This window comes from Tamandua tetradactyla, chromosome 3 (assembly GCF_023851605.1).
Source record: "Tamandua tetradactyla isolate mTamTet1 chromosome 3, mTamTet1.pri, whole genome shotgun sequence".
Lineage (NCBI taxonomy): Eukaryota > Metazoa > Chordata > Mammalia > Pilosa > Myrmecophagidae > Tamandua > Tamandua tetradactyla.
Genome location: NC_135329.1, coordinates 108,803,399 through 108,831,100, shown reverse-complemented (window position 1 = coordinate 108,831,100; position 27,702 = coordinate 108,803,399). Strand labels below are relative to the sequence as shown.

The 27,702-nt window shown below is 36.3% G+C and overlaps 1 protein-coding gene and 1 non-coding gene across 5 annotated transcripts in view; both read right to left on the bottom strand.

Moving 5' to 3' along the window:
* The window catches only part of LOC143677591 (uncharacterized), a 309,085-nt gene that overhangs the window by 14,691 nt on the left and 266,692 nt on the right, over positions 1-27,702 (bottom strand). The window lies entirely within an intron of this gene.
* On the bottom strand, positions 4,888-5,051 carry LOC143678374 (U1 spliceosomal RNA). Its single transcript, XR_013173187.1, has one exon. It is a non-coding gene; the product is annotated as a U1 spliceosomal RNA (small nuclear RNA).

The window sequence follows — 27,702 nt, the reverse complement described above, 5'->3', positions numbered from 1 at the left end:
TGGAAAAGAAAGTCAAGACAGAGGAGAGAAAAGTAGGAAGGGAAATGGTCACAGGAGAGATAAGGGGGCTTGGGGCATCTCAGCCCTAATGAACCCTATGTGACTCATATTTGAGTCCATCTTGAGCTTAATCCTTCAGCCACACTAGGCATCTATGAGAGATAATACTCCAAAAGCTAAGAAATAACCCACCTTCTATTTATTTCACATTTTTTTTTCTTTTGTAAGAGAAGGTACACTCATCATTAGACTTTGGCCAAGGAGGCCAATTTAAATTATTATGCCTCTGACACTGTCAGAGATAATAAGATATCTTATTTAATCCAACAACTCTGCAAGGCAGAAATTATCATTTCCTGGTTTTTAGTGGGGAGAAATCTGAGAGGCTCAAAAAGATTGCTACTTGTTCTAAGCTTTCCCATCTGGTTTAAGTGGCAAAACAAAACCTTGAACACAAAACTGTCCAACTTTCTGCTAAACCTTGCTTCTTTTCACTTTGAGAAAGGAAGGATTCTTTTTTCCTGTATGCAAAACAAGTTTCTCCTCACTGCAAAGAAATTAAATTGCTAGAGGGGAAAAAGAGAGAAGTGGAAAGAACGCTCTTCTGATTAGAGGCGTGGAAAGTTATAGGAAAAAATTACTTTCTCCATGAAAAGGTCTTCTAGTTATCGGTTTCTACTGCCTTGGAGAGAGAAACAAAGGCAGTCCCTATCATAAATGTGAATTATCTGGGTAGAATTCATGAATAATAAATATCTGTGTGTGTACATGCATGCATGTGCATATGTGTGTCCCTAAAAAAGAAGGACAGCGAGGAAGGTACATATGCAGAGAAAGAGAGTAAAAGGGTGAAGGTGCAGAGCAGATTATTTTTGTATGCAGGATTGATTTCAGAGCTTTCTGTGTACTGGATCTTTGGTAAGTGTCAAATTACCTGGCCTACAAAAAGAGCTGGGATTTATGGGCCAGATGAAGGGAAGATATTTGACATTTATTGAAGATCTATTCTGCTTAGTACTGTTAGCCATCTAACAATGTCGGAATTTTTAATGACCATTTTACAGATGAAGAAACTGCTATTCAGAAAAATTAGATTATTTTCCCAAAATTATAAAGCCACATAGTGACAGGGCCAGGATTTAAATCTATGTCTGTCTGTTTCCAAAGTCCATTCTCTCCATGAATGACAGTTTAAGGTAGGTCCTTATTCCTTTATCATTTTAATTAGAACAAACTGTTTAATTCCCTACTGAGAGTAAACGCCTGAAGCAATCTCCTATTTACTGATTTTGCCTCTAATATTTTCATGCTTCAATCTATCCATTTTATTTTTCCTATCCACAACTGACTCACTGTTCCCGCTATTGCTTAACACTATGAACCTCCCATTTCAGTTATTTCTCAAACTGTTGAGCACAGAACACACATCTGGGAAGATAACCCAGCAGGTTTGTGTGGTTTCCTTTCTCTCACCTCCAAGTTCACATGATTATCCCTGACCTTGACATTTATGGCCTTCACCTCTTGCAAGTACTCTTTACACATATTTACTTTGCAAGCTGACTACACTTTCATAAAGAGAGGGACTCTGTTTCACATTTCAAGTGAATTTATTAAATAGCTTTTTTGAGAATTAATCATGTGCTACACCTATGCTGGATGTTTTAGGCAATGATACATAAAGACATGGAGTCTGCCTACGAGATTCACCCACATGTTTATTCCAAACAGCGCGTGGGGGCGTGGATGTCATAAAGTAAATGCTCAGACAACGCACGTCAGAAAGAATAGCTGAAATAACATCCAGAATGACCTTCCATTCTGAATCGTCTCCGAGTTGTTTCACATATTTAAAGTGTTCAGATCATATATGCCATCAATGCCGCTCAGCTAATTGCAGCTTTGGCTCATTAGTTTCTCTATATAATACTCCATTTTGTAGCACAGGTCTTCATAAAGTGTAATGGGTTAACATTATTAAAGTTCTCCACGGTATGCTTCTGCTCAGATGGGCTTGGACGGCAATTTGCTTTCCAAATGTAAGTTAGACTCCAGCAAGCCCCTCCCTCTCCCTCCCCTTTCCTTATTCTTCTTCTCCCTTCCCTCCACCCCCATCTAGGAGAGACATTTACTCAAAGAGGGTCATCAAACCCCAAAAAGACTCTCATTAACAACAGCAACCCCAAAATAAAGGTCCTGAGAACGCTCAGTTTTTAACATTCATAAGCATTACTGATAGTTATAAAAGCCTCTAGGGCCTAGAAACCCAGGTTTAATTTGCACTCCTTGTTACGTTTGAGAAAACTCAAGTTAATAGTCCTGTCATTTTCTGATCAAGTTTTTTTGCTTCAATTACCGAACATGTGCATGATTCCAGGACACCTCTGCAAGACTTTCAGATGCTTCCACTATCAAAAGTTTTATGAAAGGACATTTTTCCTCCTTTTACATTTCAGGGAAATAAGAGTCTTCTGGAAATAAATTTTTATTGAGGATAATTTCAGAGTCCCAGCTTAATGTAAAATTTTGTTTGTAAATCAAAATATAATAACACCATCTAGCATCCATATTTTCAGTAATTTAGGGATGGAAAAATGTGCATACACGTGTTTACATTTGTGTGTATGTGCATGCTTGCACACCCAGGTGTGGGTATTTATATGTATATGCACATATATGTGTGTGTATATATACCCACACATGCATAAGTATGTGCTGTTTGCAGTGTATTAGATATGGTTATTTTATATTTAAGTTCAAGTTCTTTCTATCTTAATGATTTTTTTTTATTAATCACTTACTATTGCAGGACACTGCACTTGAGACTTTTCAAACACTATCTTAGTATGTCTTTCCTCCAGCAAAATGAATTTGTGATTATTCTTCATTTTACAAATAAGGAAACTTAGGCTCATGTCAGCTAAACTTAATTTGCCTAAAACCCATGCCTAAAAAGGGGTCGAGATAAAATCCATCCCTTGGTCTTTTATGTGGCCTCTTGAACAATTCCTGTGTTTTTCTTTTCTTTCCCAAACTGACTCCTTGATTGTATTTTAATTATGAAGTAAAACCCATTCTCATTCTCCCTTATCTCTCATCCTTAAATATCTTCCTAAAATCATTTTCTAAGAATCAAATTCTAGGAATTGAATGGTAGTGTTAGAGTAGAAAAAGGTGAAATAAGCAGTTCAGCAGAACTGGTGGCATTTTTATAGAAACAGATACCTGCTGCATCCCACAGGTTCAGACCCCAAGGGCTGGAGGCATTTAATACTCAAAACACCTATTCCCTGTTCTGCTTTGTGCTCCAGATGCACAGAGGAAAAAACCTCATTTGTGATTATTGTGGCTGTCATGTTGGTGGAGAGCCAAATCTGTGGGTATAAGGGTTGCTATAGCCTTTGTATATTCATTTTGTTTTGTAAGATAATAAAACTTTTGATGTTTTATTTAATGGTTTCTACCTCACCATTAAAATTGATTTTCCTTCGTCAGTCATTTAAACTACCTTGACACCAATTTGTATACCCTTTCAATGAGTATATTTCACCAATTTGTATACCCTTTCAATGAGTATCATCAGGTTTTGTGATGTCCATATCATATTTTAGACTGCGATCTAGAAAAGCTCATCAAGCACAAAGAGGGCAATGAAGGAAATCTCTGCTATATTTTAATTTAGACAGAATTCACAACAATTTGAAATAATCTTTAAGAAAATAAGGACATTAGCAAAGAAAATCCAATAGACTGGCAGCCTACTTGGCCGGTGGATGATTTATCTTAGCGGAAACACCATGACCCAGGAATGTTACTCTCAAAGTTTAGGTCAGAAATGCAATATCAGATTCAGGGGGTTCAGGCCAGGATGATGCTTCACTGGTCGTGGGTGCAAAATGTAAGGATGCATGAAAAGCCTGTACAGAAGAAAAACAACACTTGAATGCAATGCTTTAAAATATCAAAAACAACACACAAACTGATAAACAAAATATCAAAAATTTAAATAAAGATAGAACCAGTAACAATGCTGAGCAGATGTACTGGAGCCTGAGGCAAAAGGAAAGGTCAGTGATATTGATCTCGTCTTTATTTAATTTTTTGACATTCCCTTTCCTGCCCTTAAATCCTGTGCCCAAGAAGAGTGCTTCACTCGTTTCACCCTAATCCTGGCACTGTTTCATATGTAGACTTAAACTAACCCGAATTATAATAGGCTGGAGCATTAACCAGGAAAACAAAATAATTTACAATGAGAGATAGGCTAAGATGACTGCCCACTCTCCTCCTCAAATAATGACACTATTTGCATGGATAAATCAATTAAGGAACCATATCTCAATCAGAAGATAAAAACCAGAGCTAGAGGTGGAGTTTGTTACATAATATGCCTACATTCTTGCAACTTAATCCGTCCAGCCGCTCTGTAATGAGCCTTGGTCCTTGGGCCAAGACAGTTTCTCTCTCCTAGACAGTGGTGATGGCACTTGCCAACTCATGATTCCTACTGAAAATACCCCTCTATTGATCAGCTTGCCGGCTGCCTTTGCTGGTGAATGTGATTACTCTGTTAAGAAAGAAACTATTTCTTCATCTAAGTAGAATCCTAGAAACTAGAACAATGCCTGACATAGAAGAAGGGCTTAATTAGTGATTGTAGTTCTATTTTATCTTTGCATATGCCTAATCCTCTCTATTAGATACTGATTTTGTAGCATACAAAATCCCTTTTTAAATTCAATCTCTTCCTTTAGGCTTACCTTATTTTTTTGTTTAATTTCTCGTTGTCCCATTGTTTTCTTCCATGATCTTCTTGTCCTGTAATTTGCATCTATGATCATCTTTCCATTTGGAAAAACCCACCTCAACTTCTAGCATTTTTTTTTCCAAGGGAGAGCACGAATGCAGTCCCCCACTACCACAAATTATGCAGTCGAGTTTCCCACATTTGGGGAGATCGCAGGGGTCAGCACATCCGGAGTGCAATGGACAAACCTCGCCCTGGGAAAACCACCTTCGTGATCATGGTATCTCCCCTGCCCAGTAAGTATCAACTTCTAGCATCTTTGAGAGTTTGATAGCTAGATGAACAATACCACTTGTTGTGCAAGCAGGTCAGGACTGTTGAAAGACAAATCAGAGTCAATTTTTTCAGATTAGAGTATTTCATTTGTGACACTAAAAGTTTTGCTTAAGCCAGGAAGGCAGATCAATTGTAGAAAGGAATAGGGCCAATTATAACTAACTAGAGGCTCGATTGGCTAGCTGGGTTGGCTGCCTTATCATTTATCAAGCTAGTGGCTCTTGTAGTAGCGTTAAAGAATCAAGCAATCAGACAGTGAAGGAGAGATATTATGAAAATTCTGATTAAGTGAATAACTAGTGCCCTTATTCGTACATCTCTCAGTCAAGGTCCCGATGATCCTAGAAGCCAACCAAAAAAAAAAAAAAAAAAAAAATCAGACCAATCAGGTTTGGATGGTGTGTAAGATTTGGTTGCTTCTGTAGCATGCGTTTCTACTGCCCTACCTCTTGGTGAACTTCTTTCTGACTTCCTCCTGTCATTTACACATACACAACACTGGGTGCCCACTAATGCACACACCCCTCCATGAGCAACTAATCTATATTCTAATGCCAATAGATTTTGTAGAATCACTTTGCAAAGTTCTGATACTTCATCAGCTAGTGACCTAGACAGAGACAAATAAATCTAAAGTTACCTTTTCTAACACTGTCTGTAACCTTATAGTATACCTTCCAGCAAAAGAGATAGTTGCCCCAATGACAAGGGAAATAATACCAAGAATGGAACACCCCATGAGTTTAACCTGGATTAATGGTTTTTCCATGACCTATTCAGAACCATCTCTAGTCTGGCAATTGTCTCTACACAAGTTTTTATAGTATGGGAAGAGATCATATGAGCACTCATTTTCCTTTTTGGAATCTTATCAAAAATAGCCATTTGTGGAGCAGCATAAGTTATATAGCAGAAACCAATCCAATTTATGGGCACTACTTTGTATGCCTTGTGTCTGCATATAAAATTATGCCCTTGAAGAGCATAATAAGGGTATCTATTTCCTTTACTAATTAGGATATTGATTGTAGAGCTAACTGGGTGGAAACTCCAAAAGGACGATCTTAACCATCACCATATTCATTGTTATCTGATATATTGGTCCAATTCAACTAAAAATTACTTTTGCCTGACCCTTCAACCCACCAGAAATTTGTGCATCAAATGGAATAAATTCTTAGGTTACTAAAATTTTGAGGCGCTTGGAGAAAATGGTGTCTTTAAAGAGGATCTGGCCCCTAGTATGCTCTTGTCTCATGAATTTAAAAGAAATCTTGTCATATAGAAATGAACACTTACTATACCCTACAGGGTGGGTATTGTTAGCTTTCTAGCAAAACACCATGTTCCTTGGTTTAAAGAGGCCACATCATAATGCCAGTCTTTGGGATTCTTAAGGTGCAGCCCAGAGTCATTCCAAAAGGAAAATTTATCTGATGGGTATAACGTTTCCTATCTGGGCCAAGTCTACAAGTGTTAAGGGAGATGGTTATTACAAGAATACCTGTAGGGAAATGAAGTGAGGGATGGGTACTAACCTAGCAGTTACTCTGATTGCCTTCATTTGCTATAAAGTATGTAAGAAGAACAAAGGAATTGTTTTTCTATACATAGTATATACATGTACAATGTACACAGGGCAAAATCAGCTAAAAAGAAGATAAAAGGAAATCATGGTGATGGTAGAGTATTATTGGAGAAGGAGATTGGGCATTTTAGGGGTATAAGATGAATAATAGAACATTTAAGCTGATAGCAAAAATGAAGAGACAGGAAATAGGATGAAGAAATACAGTTGGTCTTGATCTGTGATTCTGGGTGTCAGCTTCTTGTTCTTACATCTTTGGCAGAAGTTGTCTACATCAGTCGCTGCTTGTTTTTGGATCCTCATGCCAATTTGAGGACTGAAATGTGAGCATCCCCCTAAGGCCTTGGATCACATTTTAGTTATGACATGTTGACCCAGGAGTCAATTTCTTATAGTTGTGCTGTCATAGTCATGGTCAATAAGACTCAAAAAAGTTCTTTCTATCTAGGTTCCAAAGCAGTCTTTCGTTGAGGTGTCTCCCAGTAAACTAAGTCTCTGCATTAAAGGTCATATAGATTCCTATGTAGAGTAATCTTGGGAAAGGCAGTCTTTATTTGTGAATGGTGAAACTGGATATATGCAATATATCCAGTAGGATATAGTCTCCTACAATAATCAGCAATTTCAGATTGTAATAGATTGGAGTCTGATATAACAGAAGACAAAATGATTCTCATGGTTCTTTTCATTATGATTTCAAAGGGGAACAGCTGGTATTCTCTTAAAGGACTAGGTCTTCTGGTCATCAAAGTTAAAGGAAGAACCTTAGTCCAAGAAATTCAGAGAATTCAGTTAATTTAGTTAAGATACCATTTGTTCTTTCTATATTTCCTGATGATTGAGGATGAGAGGGAAAGTGAAGTTTTGGTTGATGGGTAAGACCTTGCAAAGTTTTTTTAAAAATTATAGTTCCAGCAAAAAGGGTATCTCCATTGCTTGAGAGAACAGCAGGAATTTCACAAGGGGAGAAAACAGAATCTAACAGTTTTTAGCTACTGTGAAGGCAGTAGCCTCATGATGAGGAGTAGTCTCTATATATTTAGAAATAGACATACAATAACAAGGACACCATTAAATTTCATAGAAGGGGGTACTGTATAAATTATATTGGAAGATGTTCAAGGGATTCTGTCTGTCAAGATATTTGACCCTGTCCCACTTTTACAATTTTACTAAGGTTATGCAATTGGCAAGTGGAATATGATTAATATACTCATCATGCTTCTCATTTAAAGTTCTTTTTTGTTGAAGACTAAGCTCTGATTTATAACTGATTGCAAGCACTTTCAAAGAAATGTCAGAGTAAAACAATGAAACTGGCAGGGAAATTTTTTATGGCATATAATATATTTTTTTAAATAATTAAAATTATAACCAATAACACTATATTGTTGTCAGTATCAGGAAGATCAGTATCTGGATATATCAGTGACAGTAAGGACATTATAAAATCTCTGGAAATTCTATATAATTTCTGAAATATTTACATTAACAACATTATACTCGTATAAACTTAACCAAAAGAAGTTATAATATCCCTTTAAATTTGACAGCATTGCCCATGAATTTCATAACATACCAAATATGCCTAATTATTTCAATCACCCCTCTTTATATAAGATTAAAGAACAAATCAAAAGATATTTAGGATTTCATTTTGGTAAGGTAAAATGTCAAAGTTGTCAGGAAATTTGAATACTTAATTAAATAAGATCAAAGATATTGTTAAACAGTAGCTGGCTACCTATTTAGCCAAAGTGACAATTATAAAAATTGCTTAGTCAAGAAAAAGGCATGAAAGACACACAAATTGGAAGAGTAAAGTAAAATAAAAGAAGGAAAAGTAAAAGAAGTAAAATTTTTTGTACTTGTAGATGTCATAATCTTATATATAGAAATTCCTGAAAAATCCATAATAAACTTCCTAGAGCTTATAAATGCATTCAGCAAAGTGGTGGGGTACAAGATTATCACTCCCAAATCAGTAGCATTTCTATACATAGGCAATGAAACATAGAAGAAGAAATCAAGAAAAAAATTCTATTTACAATAACAACTAAAGGAACAGGAATTAATCTAACTTAGGATATAAAGGACATATACACAAAAAACTACAAAACATTGCTAAAAGACATCAAAGAAGATGTAAATAAATGGAAAGACATTCCATATTCATGTATTAGAAGACTGAATATTCTTAAGATGTCAAGCCTATCAAAAGCGATTTATAGATTCAATGCAATCCCAAACAAAATTCCAACAACTTTCTTTACAGAAAAGGAAAAGTCAAGCACCAAATTCATATAGAAGGGTAAGGAGCCCCAATAGCCAAAACCATCTTGAAAAAGAATGAAATTGGAAGACTCACCTTACTGATCTTAAAACTCATTACAAAGCCACCATAATCAAATAACATGGTACAAGGACAGACATATAAACCAGTGAAATTAAATTGAGAGCTCAGAAATCAACCCTCACCTTTATGGGCAACTGATTTTTGGCAAGGGGCCAAAGAATACTAATTTGAGAAAGAATAGTCTCTTCATGAAATGATGCTGGGAAAACGATGTTGGTTTTTTAAATGGGGATTTAGGAACTTAGAAGCTTATAGTTCTTAGGCTGTGAAACATCCAACTCAAGGCATTAACAGGTTATAGTTTCTCCACAAAGACTGGCTATGTCAATCTCCTTAGCTCCTCTGTCACATGGCTGCATCTGCTTGTCTCTCCCCTCTCTCCTGGATCACATTGCCATGAGCTTCTTACTTCAGGCTTCCTTTCTGTTTACTGTGTGTCCTCTCTCACCTTCTCTGGCTTTTCTCTCTGAGTTTCTCTGGGGTTTTTTCTTTCTGTCTTCTTTCAGTCTTTTAGCCTCTCACAAAGGACTCCAGTAAAAGGATTAAGACCTACCTGAATGAGGAGGGTCACATCTCAACTTAACATCCTACTCACCAAAAGATCCTACTTAGAATGGTTTCACATCCATAGGAATGGCTTAGTTTTAAGAATATGTTTTTCTGGGAAACATATAGCTTCAAAACACCAGAAGGATCTTCTGTTAAGCAGTAGTTTCTTAGACTTTATACCCTAAGCACAAGCAACAAAAGAAAAAATAGATACATGAAATCTCATCAAAATGCAAACCTTTTGTTCCTCAAAGAACTTTATCATGAAAGTAAAACAACCTACATAAAGGGAGAAAAAAATGGAAATCATACATCTGATTAAAGTTTAATATGCACAATATTAAAGGTCTCCTTCAACCTAACAACAAAATGACAGACAACCCAATTAATAAATGGTCAAGAACTTGAATAGACATATCTCTAAAGAGAATATACAAATGGCCAAAAAGCTCATGAAAAGATCTCAACATCATTAGGCATCAGGGAAACGCAAACAAAACCCTCAATGAGATGCTATTTCATACCCGGTAGAATGGCTACTATTAAAAAATGGAACATAAAAAGTGTTGGGGAGGATGTGGAGAATTAGATACACTGGTTCATTGCTGGTAGCAATGTGAAATGGTGTAGTCACTGTGGAAGATAGTTTGGTGGTTCCTCAGAAAGCTCAGTATAGAATTACTATATGACTCAGCCATCCCACTTCTAGGCATAAACCCAAAAACACTGGGAGCAGGGACTCAAACAGAACACTGTTGTTCATGATGTTCATATTCGCACTGCCAAAAGATGGAAGCAACTCAGGTGTCCATCAATTGATGAATGGATAAGCAAAATGTGGTATATACACATAATGGAATATTATTCAGTCATAAAAATAAATGGAGTCCTAATACATGTGACAAAATGGATGACCCTTGAAGACATCATTTTGACTGAAATAAGCCAGACAAAAAATGGACAAATATTGTGTGATCTCACTGATTTGAAATAATTAGAATAAGAAACTCATAGAGTCAAAATCTAGAATATAGGTTCCAGGGGATACAATAGGGATAGGAAATAGGAAGTTAAAGCTTACAATGCACAGGGTTCCTTTTGGAATGGTGGAAATGTTTTGGTAATGGATGTGGTGATGGTAGCACAACATTGTGAATAAAATTATCAACACTGAAATGTATATTTGAATATATAAAATGGGAAATTGAAATTTATATATATATATATATATATATAGTTAGAATAAAAATTTTTAAAAAAAGCTGTAAGACTGTACAACACAATTAGTGAACCCTTATGTAAATCATGGATGATGATTAATAGATATATTTATAATAATATTCACTTATCATCTGTATCAAAGGTACCATATTAATGTAAAGTGCTAATAATGGGAGCAGGGAGAATGAGGGAATTCTGTTTTCTGCACGCTTACAGATTCTCTACTACAAACAAAAGAGATACTTTAAAAAAGAAGTTAGCATAAATTCTATGATTGGATGGGATTTTGTCCCTCTTATGAGGTAGATTTAGGGCAGGGATTTTTTTTTTTTTTTCATTGTTCAAAGGTAACTAATTAGAAGTGTGATTGTTTGTCTGCTCCTTGTCTTGGAGGGTGATATCAAGCTTCAAAAGCTTTCAGTAGGAAACTCAAGAGAGAATTCAAAGAAGAAAGGACTTTTTTTTGTTTTTTGGGTTATTTTTCTTTTCTTTGGTTTGGAGGGGTCCTCAGGGCTTTCTCTATATAATTTTATCATATAAATTATGATATGATAATGAGAAAGCTTTTGTTTCAAAACTAAAGATACAATAAAATGCTTATGTGAAGTGCCTCTAAGAATATGGCATGTTACAACAGTGATTCATCATAATATCTATTTATGCTGCTCTTTCTAATTCTTTTTATTATTTATCTTAATAAGACTATGTCATGCAAAATTAGAAGACAAATTATTTCAAATTCCCCATCAAAATGCTTTATTCTTACTACTCAAATATTGACACTTCCAAATGAATTGTGTAATAAGCAAAGAAAATTGGATTTCCAATGTTGTATGAAAAAATTCTTTGGGAATAAATTGGTAAATCTGCAAATATTAATAAAAGGGTCTCTTACATTCTGAGCAAAGGATTTACTGAAAGAGAAAGAATATGGCAATGTTGCAGACAGGAGGAAGCTTGCAATATGTTATAGTTTTTTTTTGCATGGGTAGACACCAGGAATCGAACCCCGGTCTCCAGCATAGCAAGCAAGAACTCTGCACTGTGCCACCATTGCCTGCCCTGCAATATGTTATAAAAAGGAGGAAAAGAACATTGCAATGTGAATGGGTGGCAAAAATTTTAAAGAGTAGGTGGGATTTGCATTGGATCCTTAGCTGACAAATGAATCACAATAAATAAAGGAAAGAGGAATGCATTCCACCAGATGACTATAAAAATATGAACACAGGTTTGAAAGTTACAATGGCTTTGGAGAATTCATGAACAACTAATAGACTTGTCTAATTAGCATAGATTATATATACATATATATGTTAACCTGAAAAGTTTGGAAATGTAAATTAAAGTCAAGCAGCATATAGTGGTGGATACCAGACTAAATAGTTTAAGTTCTGTCCTATGAGTTTGGTTCTTTAAAGATATTAAGACTATTTGAATAGGGAAGTAAATTGCAAATGAAACTTATCTGGGATCTCTGGTCTAGGTCAGGGAAAAAAGAGAAGGATCTGATTTAAAAGCCATTACAGGCTATGTGCTCCATGCTACGGTGGGGTTTTAACCACACCAAGAGCCTTCAACAAATTCTTAGTGCAGGGAAAGAAGCCTTGAAAACCAAGAAATGTTATCCATGCAAAATATCTGTAAGAAGGGCTTCCAGGAAAATGGTGGAGTAGGATAGGCTGAGTTTACCCCTCCTCCAGGGAACAAATAAAGAAGTGACACAGAAATTACCAGAACAGCCATTCTAGTATGTGAGTGACCAGAGGGGTTGTTCTACACTGGATAGGGATGTTCTGGATGAAAAAACAGAAATTGGGATGGAGAGAATGGGGTGAGTGTGTTGAGTTGAATCTTCACCTGGGGTAAAGATGATGCACAGGAAGGAGTGGGGTGCTCCAGCACCCCTGCCTGCCTCCACAGCTAACTTGGTAGATCTTTCCTCTCAGTTCTGCAGCTGGGAGCTCAGCAGACTTGGTTTGCCTACACACAGAGACCTTCCAGCTAGTGCACAGTGCCTATCTCTGACCTCTGAGGCAGGCCACTTTGGGTGCCTGATTTATGGAAGAGACTGATGAGCCTTCCTTTTGGGAGGAAGAGGAGACATAGAGTAGAGCCAGTCTGACAACTGGCTGGTGAAAGAGACTCATTGGGACCTGCACTACTTTCCTTTCCCTACAGAGGCCTAGAACACTCAAGCATACACACATAGAGAAGCATGGCAAAGGAAGCAAGCTGAGTTGCACCACACCACCAGGCTTTTCCTGGTTGGCTGAGGGAAGGCGCAGTCGAAATATTCAGTCCCACAGTCCAAGGTCATTCCAAGTGGGAGCCTGGTGGCCACCACACCCACTGAGTCCATAAGTAGATTCTCTGCTGATTTGCACACTGCCCACTCCCCAGTCCCAGGTCTGATGTCTTTCAGCATGCACTGAGACCAGGAGCATTGGCTGGAATTGCACAGGGTCTCCATACTGCTCAGCTGGATGCCACAGTCCAGGAGACCTAAACCTGTGGGGAAGAGGTAGCTCATAATACTATCTGCTGGAAAGAAGCAGAAAGTACAGTCTAGCAAACCACCTACCTGCCTAGTTTTCAACAGATCTTCAAATAGAGTTGGACCTCCTGCATGAGGTCTGGGCCTCAGTTTTGCAGGGAATTACTGACAAACCAAGAGCAAAAGAGACCTTCAATGCAAATCCAAGCAAATACAAAACCTTAGACAAGTGAGGGAAATCAACTTTCAAAACAACCTTGTCAAGATAATGAAGATGGAGGCAGATACAGCCCACCTAAATGACCAAATTAAAACACCAGAGGAGATGCAGACATTCATACAAATCTCCTAAATAAATTTAGTGGGGTGGGTAATGGCATAATGGATATCAAGAAGACACTAGAAGAGCATAAAGAAGAATTTGAGAGAATAAATTTTAAAATACTGGCTCTCACAGAGATGAAAGATACTGTAGACCAAATTTAAAATATAGTAGAGACAAACAACAGCAGATTTGAAGAGGCAGAAGAAAGAATAAGTGAAGTAGAGGACAAGATGACTGAATTTGAATGCACAAAAGAACAAATGGCAAAAAAAATGGAAACATTGAAATTGTACTTCAGGAAAATGAAGTAAACAACATGAAGTAAATAAATATAAGAATCATAAGTGTCTGAGAAGGAGAAAAGAAAAGGGCTAGGAAGATTAGTTGAGGAGATAATGGAGGTAAACTTTGAAACCTTTATAAAAGACATAAGGAACCCAAGGAACCCCTTGGGTTATAGAATAAATAGAATAAATCCAAATAGACCTGCTCCAAGACACATACTAATTAGACTGTCAAATGCTGAAGAGAAGCAGAAAATCATGAAAGAAGCAAGAGAAAATCAATGCACCACATACAAGGGAAGCTACATGAGACCAAATGTGGGCTACTCAACAGGCACTATGGAGGCAAGAAGGCAGTAGTATGATATAGTTAAGATTCTGAAATTCTGAAATGGAAAGAGAAACGTTTCCAGCCAAGAACTCTTTATCTAGAAAAGCTGTCCTTTAAAAGACAGGAGAGGGAGGTCTGGAGGAAGGCACACAATGAAAGAGTATCAGTAAGGGTAACTTAAAGGGTAAAAGAGAGAGGGGGAAAATGTATAGATCTGACAAATAAAAATCAAAGGATGAGATGATAGATTCGAGAATTGCCTTTACAGTAATAACTTTGAATATTAACAGACTAAACTCACCAATTAAAAGATAGATTGGTAAAATGGATTTAAAAATATGATCCATCTATACACTGCTTACAAGAAACTCCACCCAGACTCAAGGTTACAAAAAAATTGAAGGTGAAAGGATGGAAAGAGATGTTCCATGCAAGCTGTACCCAAAAGAAAGTAGGAATAGCTATACAATCAGACAAAATTGACTTTAAATATAAAGATATCATAAGAGACAAGGAAGGACATTATATGTTAATAAGAGGGATAATTCGCTGAGAAGAAATAATCATAAATGTTTATGCTTCCAATCAAGGACCTTCAAAGTGCATGAAGCAAATATTGGCAAAACTGAAGGAAGCAATAGATGTTTCAACAATAATAATGGGAAACTTCAATATCCCACTCTCCTCTATAGATTGAACAACCAGACAGAGGATCAGTGTGGAAGTAGAGAACTTAACATGATAGATGAATTAGAACTAACAGACGTATATAGAGCATTATACCCCAAAATACCAGGATTTACATTCTTCTCCAGTGTTCAGAACGGTCTCCAGGATAGATCATATTCTGGGTTATGAAAAAGGTTTTAATAAATTTAAAAAGATTGAAATTATTCAAAACACTTTCTCTGACCACAACAGAAGGAAGCTGGCAATCAATAACCACCTAAGAAACAGAACTTTCAAAAATATATAGCAGTTAAATACACACTCTCAACAATCAGGGATCAAAGAGGAAATTGTGAGAGAAATCAGTAAAATTCTGGAGACAAATGAAAATGAGACAACAGCATTTATGGGATGTGGCAAAGACAGTGCTGAGAGGGAAATTTATTGCCCAAATGCTTACATTAAAAAACAAGAAAGAGCAAAATTTGAGGACTTAACTGCTTACCTGGAGGAACTTAAGAGAGAACAGCAAACTAACACCAAAGCAAATAGAAGAGAAATAACAAAGATAAAAGCAAAAATAAATGAATTGAAGAACAAAGAAACAATATAAACAGTAAGACATAAAGTTGGTTCTTCAATCAAAACTATGGACACCTAGCTAGACTGACAAAGAAAAAAGAAAGAGGATGCAAATAAAATCAGAAATTGGTGAGGGGGGAGACATTATCATGGACCCTGAAGAAATTTAAAAAATCATAAGAGGATACTATATGCCAACAAACTAGACAATTTAGATAAAATGAGCAATTTCTTTGAAACACAAGGAAACCTACACTGACTTAAAAAAATAGAAGATATCAAGAAACCAGTCACAAGTAAAAGATTAAGTTATCAAAAATCCTCCTACAAAGAAAACCGAGGACCAGATAGCTGCACATTGGAATTTTACCAAACATTTCAAAAAGAACTATCACCAATAGTGCCCAGATTTCAAAAAAATTGAGGAAAAAGGAACACTACCAAACTCATGTTATGAAGCTAACATCATTCTAATACCAAAATCTGATAAAAATACTACAAGAAAGGAAAACTACAGGCCAATTTCCCTAATGAATATGCAAAAATTCTCAACAAAATACTAGCAAATTGAATCCAATGACACATTAAAAGAGTTATACACCATGAACAAGTGGGGTTTATACCAGTCATGTAAGGGTGATTCAACACAAGAAAAGCATTCAACAAAATTCAGCATTGTTTTCAGATAAACACACTTAAAAAGGTAGGAATCAACTGTGATAATGAACACACAGCTATACAATGTAAAAATTCAATAAAAATATTTTTTTAAGGTAGGAATTGAAGGAAACTTCCTCAATTTGATAAAGGGCATATATGAAAACCCCATGACCAGCATCATTCTTACTGATGAGAAACTGAAAGCATTCACCCTAAGGTTAGAAATGAGACAAGGATGCCCTCTGTCACCACTATTATTCAACATTGTGCTAGAAGTTCTAGCTACAGCAAACAGGCAAGAAAAAGAAATAAAATGCATCCAAATCAGAAGGGAAGTAGTAAAAATTACTTTATTTGAAGACGACATGATCCTATACTTGTAAAATCCTGAGAAAGTTATAGCAAATCTACTTGAGTGAGTAAACAAATTCAGCAAAGTGGCACGATACAAGATTAATGTGAAAAAACCAGTAATGTGTCTATATACAAGTAATGACTTAACAGAGGAGACAATTGAAGAAAAAAATCCATTCAAAATAGGAACTAAAAGAAGCAAGTATCTAGGAATAAATTTAACCAGGGATGTAAAGGACCCGTACACAGAAAACTATAAAACATTGCTAAAAGAAATCAAAGAATATCTAAATAAGTCAAAAGATATTCTGTGCTCATGGAAAGGAAGGTTAAATGTTGTTAAGATGTCAGTTTTAACAGATTCATTGCAATGCCAATCAAAATTCGAATAACCTACTTTGAAGACTTGGAAAAAGCTATTTATCACATTTATTTGGAAAGGAAAGAGATCTCAAATAGCCAAAAATATTTTCAACTAGAATTAAATGGGAGAACTACCAATTCCTGATTTTAAAGTTTATAAAGCCACAGTGGTCAAAACAGCATGGTATTGTGTTCTAGTTTGCTAGCTGCCAGAATGCAATATTTCAGAAACAGAATGGCTTTTAAAAAGAAGAATTTAATGACTTGCTAGTTTACAGTTCTAAGGCTGAGAAAATGTTCCAATTAAAGCAAGTCTATAGAAATGTCCAATCTAAGGCATCCAGGGAAAGATACCTTGGTTCAAGAAGGCCAATGAAATTCAGGGCTTCTTTCTCAAGTGGAAGGGCACATGGCGAACACAGTCAGGGTTTCTCTCTCATCTGGAAAGGCACATGGTGAACATGGTCGGGTTTCCTCTCTCCTCTGGAAGGGCACATGGCAAACATGGCATCATCTGCTAGCTTCTTCTCCTGGCTTCCTGTTTCATGAAGCTCCCTGGGAGGTGTTTTCCTTCTTCATCTCCAAAGGTCGCTGGCTCGTGGACTCTGCTTTGTGGTGCTGCTCTTTCTGAATCTCCCATTCTCCAAAATGTTTCCTCTTTTACAGAACTCAAATAAACCAATCAAGACCCACCCATATGGGTGGAGACATGTCGTCACCTAATCCAGTTTAACAATCACTCTTGACTAACCATATCATCCAGGGAGATGATCTGATTACAGTTTCAAACATACAGTATTGAATAGAGATTATTCTACCTTTATGAAATGGGATTTTGATTAAAACATGGCTTTCCTAGGCAGCATACTTCCTTTCAGACCAGCACATATTGGCACAAAGATAGACATATTGATCAATGGAATCAAATTGAGAGTGCAGAAATAGACTACCAATCTATGGTCAATTGATCTTTGACAAGGCCACCAAATCCACTATACTGCAACAGAATAGTCTTTTCAATAAATGGGCCTGGGAGAACTAGATATAAATAGCCGAAAGAATGGAAGAGGACCCTTACCTTAAACCCTATACAAAAATTAATTCAAAGTGGATCAAACACCTAAATATAAAAGCTAGTACCATAAAACTCCTATAAGAAAATATAGGGAACCATCTTCAAGACCTAGTAATAGGAGGTAGCTTCTTAAATTTTATACCCAAAGCACAAGCTACAAAAAAACAAATAGATAAATGGGAACTTCTCACAGGCAAATACTCTTGTGCCTCAAAGGACTTTGCCAAGACAGTAAAGACAGCCAACTTAATGGGAGAAAATATTTGGAAGCCACATATGGGAAATGGGTTTGATATCCAGTATATAAAAAAAAAATCATACAACTCTAGCACTAAGGAACAAACAACCCAATTAAAAAATGGGCAAAACACATGAATAGACATTTTGTCAAACAGCAAATACAAATGGCTAAAAAAAAAACACATGAAAAGATGTTCATCTTCGTTAGCTACAAGGGAAATACAAATCAAAACTACAATGAGATATCACCTCACTTCTATTAAGTATGGTTGCTATTAAACCAATAGGAAACTACAAATGTTGCAAAGGATGTAGAGAAATTGGAACACTCTTTCACTGCTGGTGGGAATGTAGAATGGTAAAGCCGCTGTGGAAGAAAGTTTGGCAGTTCCTCAGAAAACTAAGTATCAAGTTGCCCTACGACCCAGCAATATCAATACACAGTATATACCCAGAGAGCTGAAAGTCGTGACACAAGCAGACATTTGCACACCATTGTTCAATACAATTGCCCATCAATAGGCAAGTGGATAAACAAAATGTGGTATATACATACAATGGAATATTATGTAGCACAAGATGAAATGAAATCTTGAAGCATATGGCAATATGGATAAACCCTGAGGACATAATGCAAAGTGAAATAAGCCAGACACGAAAGAATAGATACTATGACTCCATGGTAAAGTTAAAATCAGAGGCCCATAATACATAATATAGGGGACTTAGAGATACACAGAGACTAGAGATAGGTGAAAGGTCACCTAATAAGATTGAACTTAAATATATGGGATAGATAGAAGTGATGGCAGTTCATAAGTGGGTTTATAAATAATATTGCCATACTGAAAGTGACTATGATTGAAAGGGGTTGTACAGAGCCATTTATCTTACTGATTAACTACAAATATAAATAAGTTCTCCTCTGAACTAATTCAAATTTATGGATCTTATACAATGACTCAATATTATAGAGGGGTATAGTGGGAAAACTATTATTGCATGCTGCAGCCTATAGTTACAGCATGCAAGGAAGACACCACCAGTACCACAGCAATAGTAGGGGTAAATAATTGGAGGAGAGGGACAAGACTTTAGGGGAGTTTTTGGATTTTCTTGTTGGAGAGGGCATGTTTTTCTGTGGAACAATGAAAATTGTCTAAAAAAAAAAATTGAGAGTGATGATGACTGTACAACTAAGTGAGGCACTGTGAGACCCGGTTTGTTTATTTTGGACATTATCCATGATGCCCAATGGATGGAGGTGTCTGAAGAGTGAAATGACTGAGAAACAGAAAGACAAACTGAGGTGTGTACATATGATGGAATATTTTGCAGCTACAGAAAGGACGAAGTCTTGAGACGGGGATGATGTGATTGAACCTTGAGGACATTAAGTTGTGCAAAATAAGCTAAAAATAAAAGGACAAATATTGTATAGTTTCTTTTAGTAAATATTTATGAGGAAATTGGATTTGTAAGCTCATATAGTAGTCACATTTATTCCTGAGCTTAAAATGTTATTTCTAGATTTTGAGATGCTGGGCTATATATGTATAACCTGGTATTTCTCTGGGGCTTTAGGTACCTGTGTGACATCCAGATTCAGATTTGGAATTCTGCAGCTCTGAAAGTCAGCATTATTACATACAACTGCTGAAACTGAAAAATAAATCAGGCTTCAATTAGAGATAAAAATGAAGGGATCGGATTGGGACTAAAGTAAATCAGAATATAGAATAAAGGATGACTATCTGTATTTTTTAAGTTTACCTATTGTTTGAGATCAAATGAGAGAGCTTTATTTTGCCCAAACCCTGAATTTTCTATTGCACACAGTCTAATTCAACCTGTTTGGATAGTTCATTTAAAGAACCCAAACACAGGGTACCCCAATGGGAATGAGGGCTTGAAATTTCATGTAGCTTAATGTAATATCTGGATCAATCGCAGGGTATATTGAGCAGATGATTTTAAAAAACTGGCAAAGTCCCTTGAGGAACTGGAGAAAAAATATGGAACTACTAAACTTTCCCGCCTGGGAAACTTCAAATACTATCAAATACTAAGGACTCCCAAGTTAATAGGCCAAGCCTTTGATGTTGAAGTTTGCTCTTTTGCTTTTATGAAATTTATTTCTGCAGTGGAGAAATTAAGCCTACATATAATTATGCCTAAGAGTTACTTGCAGAGAACCACTTTTGCTGCTCAGATGTGACTTTTCTCTCTCTCTCTCTCTCTCTCTCTCTCTCTCTCTCTCTCTCTCTCTCTCTCTCCCTCTCTCTCTAAGCCCTGCAAGCAAAATTGTTACCCTTTCCACTATGGGGGATATGATGTCCAGGGGTGCGAGTTTCCCTGGCAATGTGGGACATGACTTTTAAGGATGAGCCTGACCCAGGCACCATGTGATCAACAATGCCTTCTGGACTAAAAGTAGGAAAAGATATGTGACAAAATAAGGTATCAGTGGTTAAGAGAGTTCAAATAGAGTTGAGAGGCTACTCTTAAGCAAGCTTAAGTTTAGCTATTGCTAACTGTCACATTTTGTCAAATCTCAACCGACATCATTCCTGTTGACCCTAAAGAATACCCAGGGCTCTATCTGAGATCCTACGAAAGTTTCATGCACTGAGTTTCCTTCCTAGCCAGATAAGTCCTGAAACCCATAGGGGCCAGTCTCTCCAATGACATCAACCAGTTCCGTCCCCCTACTTGATATTTTTGATATGCCTTTCAACATGAAAAAAGTTAGAATGATCATAACCCAAGTATCCCTAAAGAATGGGAAAAGGATTAAAGGAGAGGGAGGAGTTATAAGAGAGAAGTTAGGATTTAATAAATGAGAAGGACTATTGAATCATTACATGGATTTTTTTTTTTTCAGTCTCCAATGTCTTAGAGCAGCTAGAAGGAAAGCCCTGAAATTGTGGAACTGTAACCCATATCAAATGTTGAAATCTGCTCTACAACTACTTGTTAAAATGTACTTTGAAATGTTTTGCTTTTTTGTATATATGCTATATTTCATATATGTATATATATTATATATATATATATTTTTATATTTATATTATTGTTTCACAATTAAAGCAGCTTTAAAAAAAGAAGCCCTTACATCATTTTCCTCCAAAAGGGATGAAAGCCCTTTAGAGAAATGGCTGATTTGAACTCTGTATGAAATGTATAATATATCTTGACATATGGTAATGCAAGGAAGCTAGCTAAGACTGCTACTGTCATGCCAGAATTCAGGAACCAATTTGAAGATGTTCCCATTGCCACACCTGAAAATTGAAGCATTGCTAAGGATAGTAAGTGAAAGGGATTGAAACACATTACATATTTGTAAATCCATGTATGTAAAATGATGCTAAAAATTGTTGGTCATTTGCAGAGGGTGATTGAGAACTGTCTTATTCACCTGAAAAAAATGATAAAAGAAAATCTTTAATTGATTATACTTTTCCTTTATGATTTATATTTCACGGTGACCTAATATTGGATGTTGGGAGACCCATCATAAAACATTTCATCTACCAAATGGAGAAAAAATGGCAGAATTAGAACACCAGACTTTTACAAACTAATAATTTAATGAAATCAATAGTTTCTAAGCTCACAAAAAGGAAAACTACCAGGAATGATATACCTGTTGATTAAACTACACACCTGTGAAGTGCTAAATAAGTTGAATTTGCTTCAAAATTTAAGTTGCATGCAAAACATTTGAGGATCCTTTCAAAATGCATATTCTAATTCATAGGGTTAAGTGGGGCCTGAAATTCTATAGTCAGTGTCAGGGTTGTGGGTCTCGGGACCAGATTTCATGATCTTAGAAAGTGATCATTTTCTCGTGATGTTTCTTGGCCATGTGAGAGTGGGTGATGCAATAGCTTTGCTTGGCTAAAGGAAAACACTTGAGTAAAGAGATGCTGAATTAAACTATGATACAGACATATCACTCTCATTTCCTACATATTACTCTCCCTTCCGTAAGTAAAGTATTTCATATGCAGTAATAGTTGACTGATAAAAAGGCATATTTGGACAAGTATTACTTCATTGTTAAACTATGTTGGCAGTCTTTGGCAGGTTCAGCAACTTTTACCATAATAAGCAACTGGAATACCACAAGGAGAGGCAGAAGAACTCTGACTACCTTTTACCTCCAATTTGGAAGTCTATCAGTGGGGTTTTCACAAGGCAATCTTGTCTTGGGCTCTTGGACCTGGATAAATATGAGTTCTGCTGACTTCCTGATGCCAGTTGAATCAATTACATACATTGGATAGCTTAGAAAAAAAGAAAAAGAGAAATCTCAGGGACCTTAGCTCAAGCTATATATCTATATCCCACTCACAAATTTGACTTTGAAATGCTGAATAAGGCAGAATTTGAAATGATAGAATGATGAAGCTATGTCTTTGGAATCAAATAGAAGTAGAATTCTGGTCACAGAGGGCTTATTACCACCTCTTGCCTCTGAAATATCTGATTGCATTTGTTTACCTACTTTTTAAACTTCCACTATACCGCACAGTGCTTTGTGAATAACATGTTGCAAAAGAAATGAAGAAAAAGCTTTGAGAAAAATTATGTGCTAACATTGGAAAGAACTGTAACATGTGAGAGAATGAAGTATAAAACTTCCTAAGTCTTTGTACCTCCTGGGATCAGTAAGGAAGCTCCCTTCTAGTCATAAGCAAACAACTAATTAGAAAGATTCTCTCCGATGTTAAGTCTGAAACTGTGGATGAAAGTAGCTAGTGTTGAAATATCAACCACACTTTGACTTGCAATTAATATCATATTATGAAAAAATTAGCACATTAATCATGTGTCTGCCTACTTATAATAAAATCCTCTAAGATAATGCTAATAATATGTACAATTTAGTATCTAAAATTTCCATATTTTTTCATTTTCTAAGGCATTGAAATTCCAGTTTTTTCTTTCTTTTTTTTTTAGTTTGAACTCTTTAGATAACCCAAAGGGATTTATGGTTGTTCTAGTATGCAAAATTGTGTTTCTTTTAGACTACTTGTTCCATAATTAGGCACTCTTGCTCCATTTTTTCTCACTTTGATGTCTATAAAGTTATGTTTATATCTCCTGTGCCTGTTCATAGTTATTTTTTACTCACTTTAAACATTTTACTTGAGGGCAGGTTCTGCAATTAGCCTCTGTCCAAGACTTTGGCAAACAGCAGTTTGAAATTTAGATTTTAAAAGTTGCTTCTGCTCCATCAAGTCTAGTATAGCAGCCATCCACCTGTCTCCTAATCGTTGCTGGGAAGAGGAGAAATGTTTTGGCATTATGCTATTCAGGAAGCTCCGCTCATGAGATCTAATTAAAATTGTAACCTGACATGCATGTTCCTCTTGGATTAGTGTTTTATGAATTGGTCGTTCACGACTTTCCAATGCCAAATCAATGTTGTCAGAACACGTGCTAATTAGAATGAGAAACTGGCTAATTTACAATAAAAAACTGTTGACTTTAAACATAAATGTCAAGTGTCAAGGGTAATGATTCATTAAAACAGACAGTAATATTAACTCTCAAATATTAGAATATTTTTAGACCATGAAACAGCAACAACACCACCACATAATAAATGCATGGAATGCCTTCGCAATCGATATATCTCAGTGGAAGCTTTCCCCATCCTATCTGAGAGTTGAGTTTGAGAAATGCTAGTGGTTTTGCTAGGTTACAGAGAGACAGGGGCAGAACCAGAACTAGACTTCATGATTACTGACATAGTTATTTTAGATTTCAGTACCGGTTTCTTTATACACAGTTCTAAAAGGGGGAGGGGGCTACATCTAGATAACTAAAAGGTTATAATAAGGGCAGAACATTACAATAAAATTTCAATTTTTTCTTGATATTGAACTTTGATAATATAATTTCTATAATGGGATGCAGCACAGAATTTCTTTTTTTTTGGGAGGGAGGAGAATGTCTGTTTTGTACTCAAATCTTCCTAGATCTAGATAACAGCATTTCTACTTGCTAACCATGGAAGTTCTTTAACCTCCCTAAATCTCAGTTTCTTCAGGTGCTAAAAAAAAAAAAAGAAAAGAAAATATTGACCTTCAGAGACTTTTTGAGTGTTAAATGAGATACATTCTTATCATTACTCAATGAACTATTTTGAATCTTATCTAATAGAAATACTCTGCCTTAGCTTTACTACATTTTCCTTCTTATTTTCTCACTAGAGTCTTCTAGACTGCCACTGTTATCTGGTTATATCAGTGTTTAATACATCTGGGTATTTCTCCATGGCTGGCTTTCATTTTAACAGCCAGTCCATCAACAATACAGGCTGATGGACAATGTGAGTACAAGACTTAACATATTAGAGATTTACAGAGAAAGAAGTAGTCATGAGCCATATGCTTTGGAATACATACAAACACACACATGCATATGCAAACATACAACATACACACACACCAGTTCCTAGATTAATAAAAGCAAAAGAATTATATCATGTCTTACAGTCCAAGGAAGCCTATTAAAACAGAAGATTCAAATAAGACCTGGAATATTATAATATCAAAAAGGTCTAGGAAACAATTGGAAACAACTAGGAAAATCTCAACTCAGGCACTTGTAGGACTATAACAAAAAATCTAACACTTATAATCATTACAGTCCTGGGAAGAAAGGAGGAAGAGGATGAAACTGAAAAAGTATTCAAAGAAATAATAGATGAAAGTTGCCCAGATCTGGCAAAAGACATAACATCCATTGATTCCAGAAACTTTAAGAAAAAAACAAACTTGATAAACCCAAAAAAATCCATGTCAAGTAAAAAATAATCAAAGTTCTTAAAACCAAAGATTAAGGAAAAATCTAGAAAGCCATGAGAGAGAAATGACACCTTACCAATAGAGGAAAAAATTCAAATGATAGCAGATAATCTTTATGACAATGGAGGCCAGAAAGAAACATCACAACATTTTTCAAGAGATGAAAGAAGACAGAATAAAGTCATGAAGCATTTAAAATCGTGAGGATGGACCTTGAGGACATTATGCTGAGTGAAATTAGCCAGAAACAAAAGGACAAATACTGTATGGTCTCAGTAATATGAACTAACATTAATAAGTGAACTTGGAGAGATGAAGTTAAGAACACAGGCTATCAGGAGATAGAAATAGGATGGAGATTGTGCCATTGGTACTGAAGGAGTACAGATCGTGCCACAGGACTGACTGTAAAAATTCAGAAATGGATAGCACAGCACTACCAGATTGTGGGACAATAATAAGTACACTGAATGAAGCTGAATGTGAGTATGATAGAGGGAGAAGGACAGGGGCATGTGTGAAACCAGAGGGAAAGAAAAAGAATAAAGACTAACATGGTATAATTTAGGAATGCTAGAGTGTACAATGATGATGATTAAATATACAAATTAAAAAATTTTTTGCATGAGGGAGAACAAATGAATGTCAATATTGCAGGGTGTTGAAAATATACAGTATATGGGTAAAAAGTAAATCAATGTAAGCTAGGGTCTATAGTCAACAGTAACATTGTAATACACTTCCACTGAATATAACAAAGGCATTGTACCAAAACTAAACGTCAACAGGTGGGGGGATTGGAAAAGAGGTATGGATTCTGTGAGGAAGAAAAGGAAATGTCTTCAGATAGAGTATGGTGGTGAAGGCGTGTCTATACAATTAGGCTGGATTGTATTCTGTGTGAATAAAGCTCTTTAAAAATGAGCAGAGAGAGAGAGAGGGCAGGCCACAGTGGCTAAGCAGGCAGAGTTCTCACCTGCCATGCTGGAAACCCAGGCTTGATTCCTGGTATTTGGCCATGAAAAAAAAAAATGAGCAGAGAGAAACAAGTGCTAGAGAACATGTGGAGAGAGAAATGTACCTTTTCATTGTTGGTAGGGAAATAAGGGTCTAGCCCATCGGGAGGACAGTGTGGTGGTTCCACAGGAGGCTAGGGGTGAGTTTCACATATGATCCTGAGTGGAGACAGAAATAGGCATTTGCACCCTCGTGTTTATGGTGGCAATGTTCCTGCTCCACAACAAATAAAGGTGGCCTAAGGGTACAATGGTTGAGGAATGGAAAGAGGAACTATGGTGTTTACCTAAAATGGACCACTGAGCAGCCACAGGAAGAAATGAAGTTGTGAGGCATGCAACTGGATGAATGAAACTTAAGAGCTATATGTTGAATGAAATGACAGGAACAGAAAGACAAATATTATCATGCTTCAATCATATGGGCTAACTATAATATAAAAATTTGGTGAACTAAAATCGAGAGCATGAGTTATCAGGTTGGGCTTATTGTAAGGAGTCCTAGATTGTAACCTCTTACAGCAGTCACATATATTCAAGAGTGTAACTGTTAATTCTAAACTCTGAGAGACTGAGCTGTTTGTATATAACATGGTCTTTCCTAGAAACTTTGGGTACTTATGTGACACTGAGACCCAGAGTTAGAGCTCTGAATCTATGAACGTCAGCACTACCTCATACAGGAACTGTTTAAAAAGTTGAAAAAGGGGTCAGACTTCAACTAGAGATACGAATTAAACTGATATGGATAGGAATAAGGTATACTAGAAGACTGGGTAAATAAAGGATATCATCCATATTTTAAAACCTCAAAATCTGGGTTCTCACCCAGATGTTTATTTGGTGCAAATTTATATTTTAGGTAGTACATTTCCTAATTTAACTTTTATGATCAGTTTAGTTGAACACCGTAAGTACACGGAATCTTAAATAGGAATGAGATTTTGTTGGTTTTTCTAGGTTAGTGTGATGCCTTGATAAATCCCAGAGTGATTTGGGCAGTGAATAAAGAAGTATTTGTGGAATCCTTTGGGAGAATGGGGAGAACGGGGAAGGTGTTCAACTTCTCCATTTGGAGAATTTATAATATTTTCACAAGCAGTGGGGACAACACAATCAATAGGTTGAGACTTTGATCTTAGGGTTTGCCCCTATGAAATTTATTCCTGCAACAGAGAGCTTAAGCCTACTTATAATTATACCTAAGAGCCACCCCAGAGAACCTCTTTTGTTGCTCAGATATGGCCTGTCTCTCTAAGCCAATCACACAGCATGTAAACTCATGGGCTTACCTCCTACATGGGACACGACTTCCAGGGTTGTAAATCTCCCTGGCAACATGGGGCAGAAAGCCTGGATAAGCCAGGACCCAGCATCAAGAGATTGAAAAAGCCTTCTTGACCAAAAGGGGAAGAGAAAAATGAAAAAAAAATTCCCATGGCTGAGAGATTTCAAACAGAGTCGAGAAGTTATCCTGGATATCTTCTTGTGTTATCCTGGAGGTTATTCTTATGCATTGTATAGATATCACTTTTTAGTTTATGGTGTACTGGAGTGGCTAGAGGGAACTACCTGAAGCTGTTCAGCTGTATTCCATTAGCCGAGATTTTTAAAGACAATTGTATAAAGATAAAACATTGTAAATGTTATTGTAAATGTAACTGTGTGATTGTAAGAACCTTGTG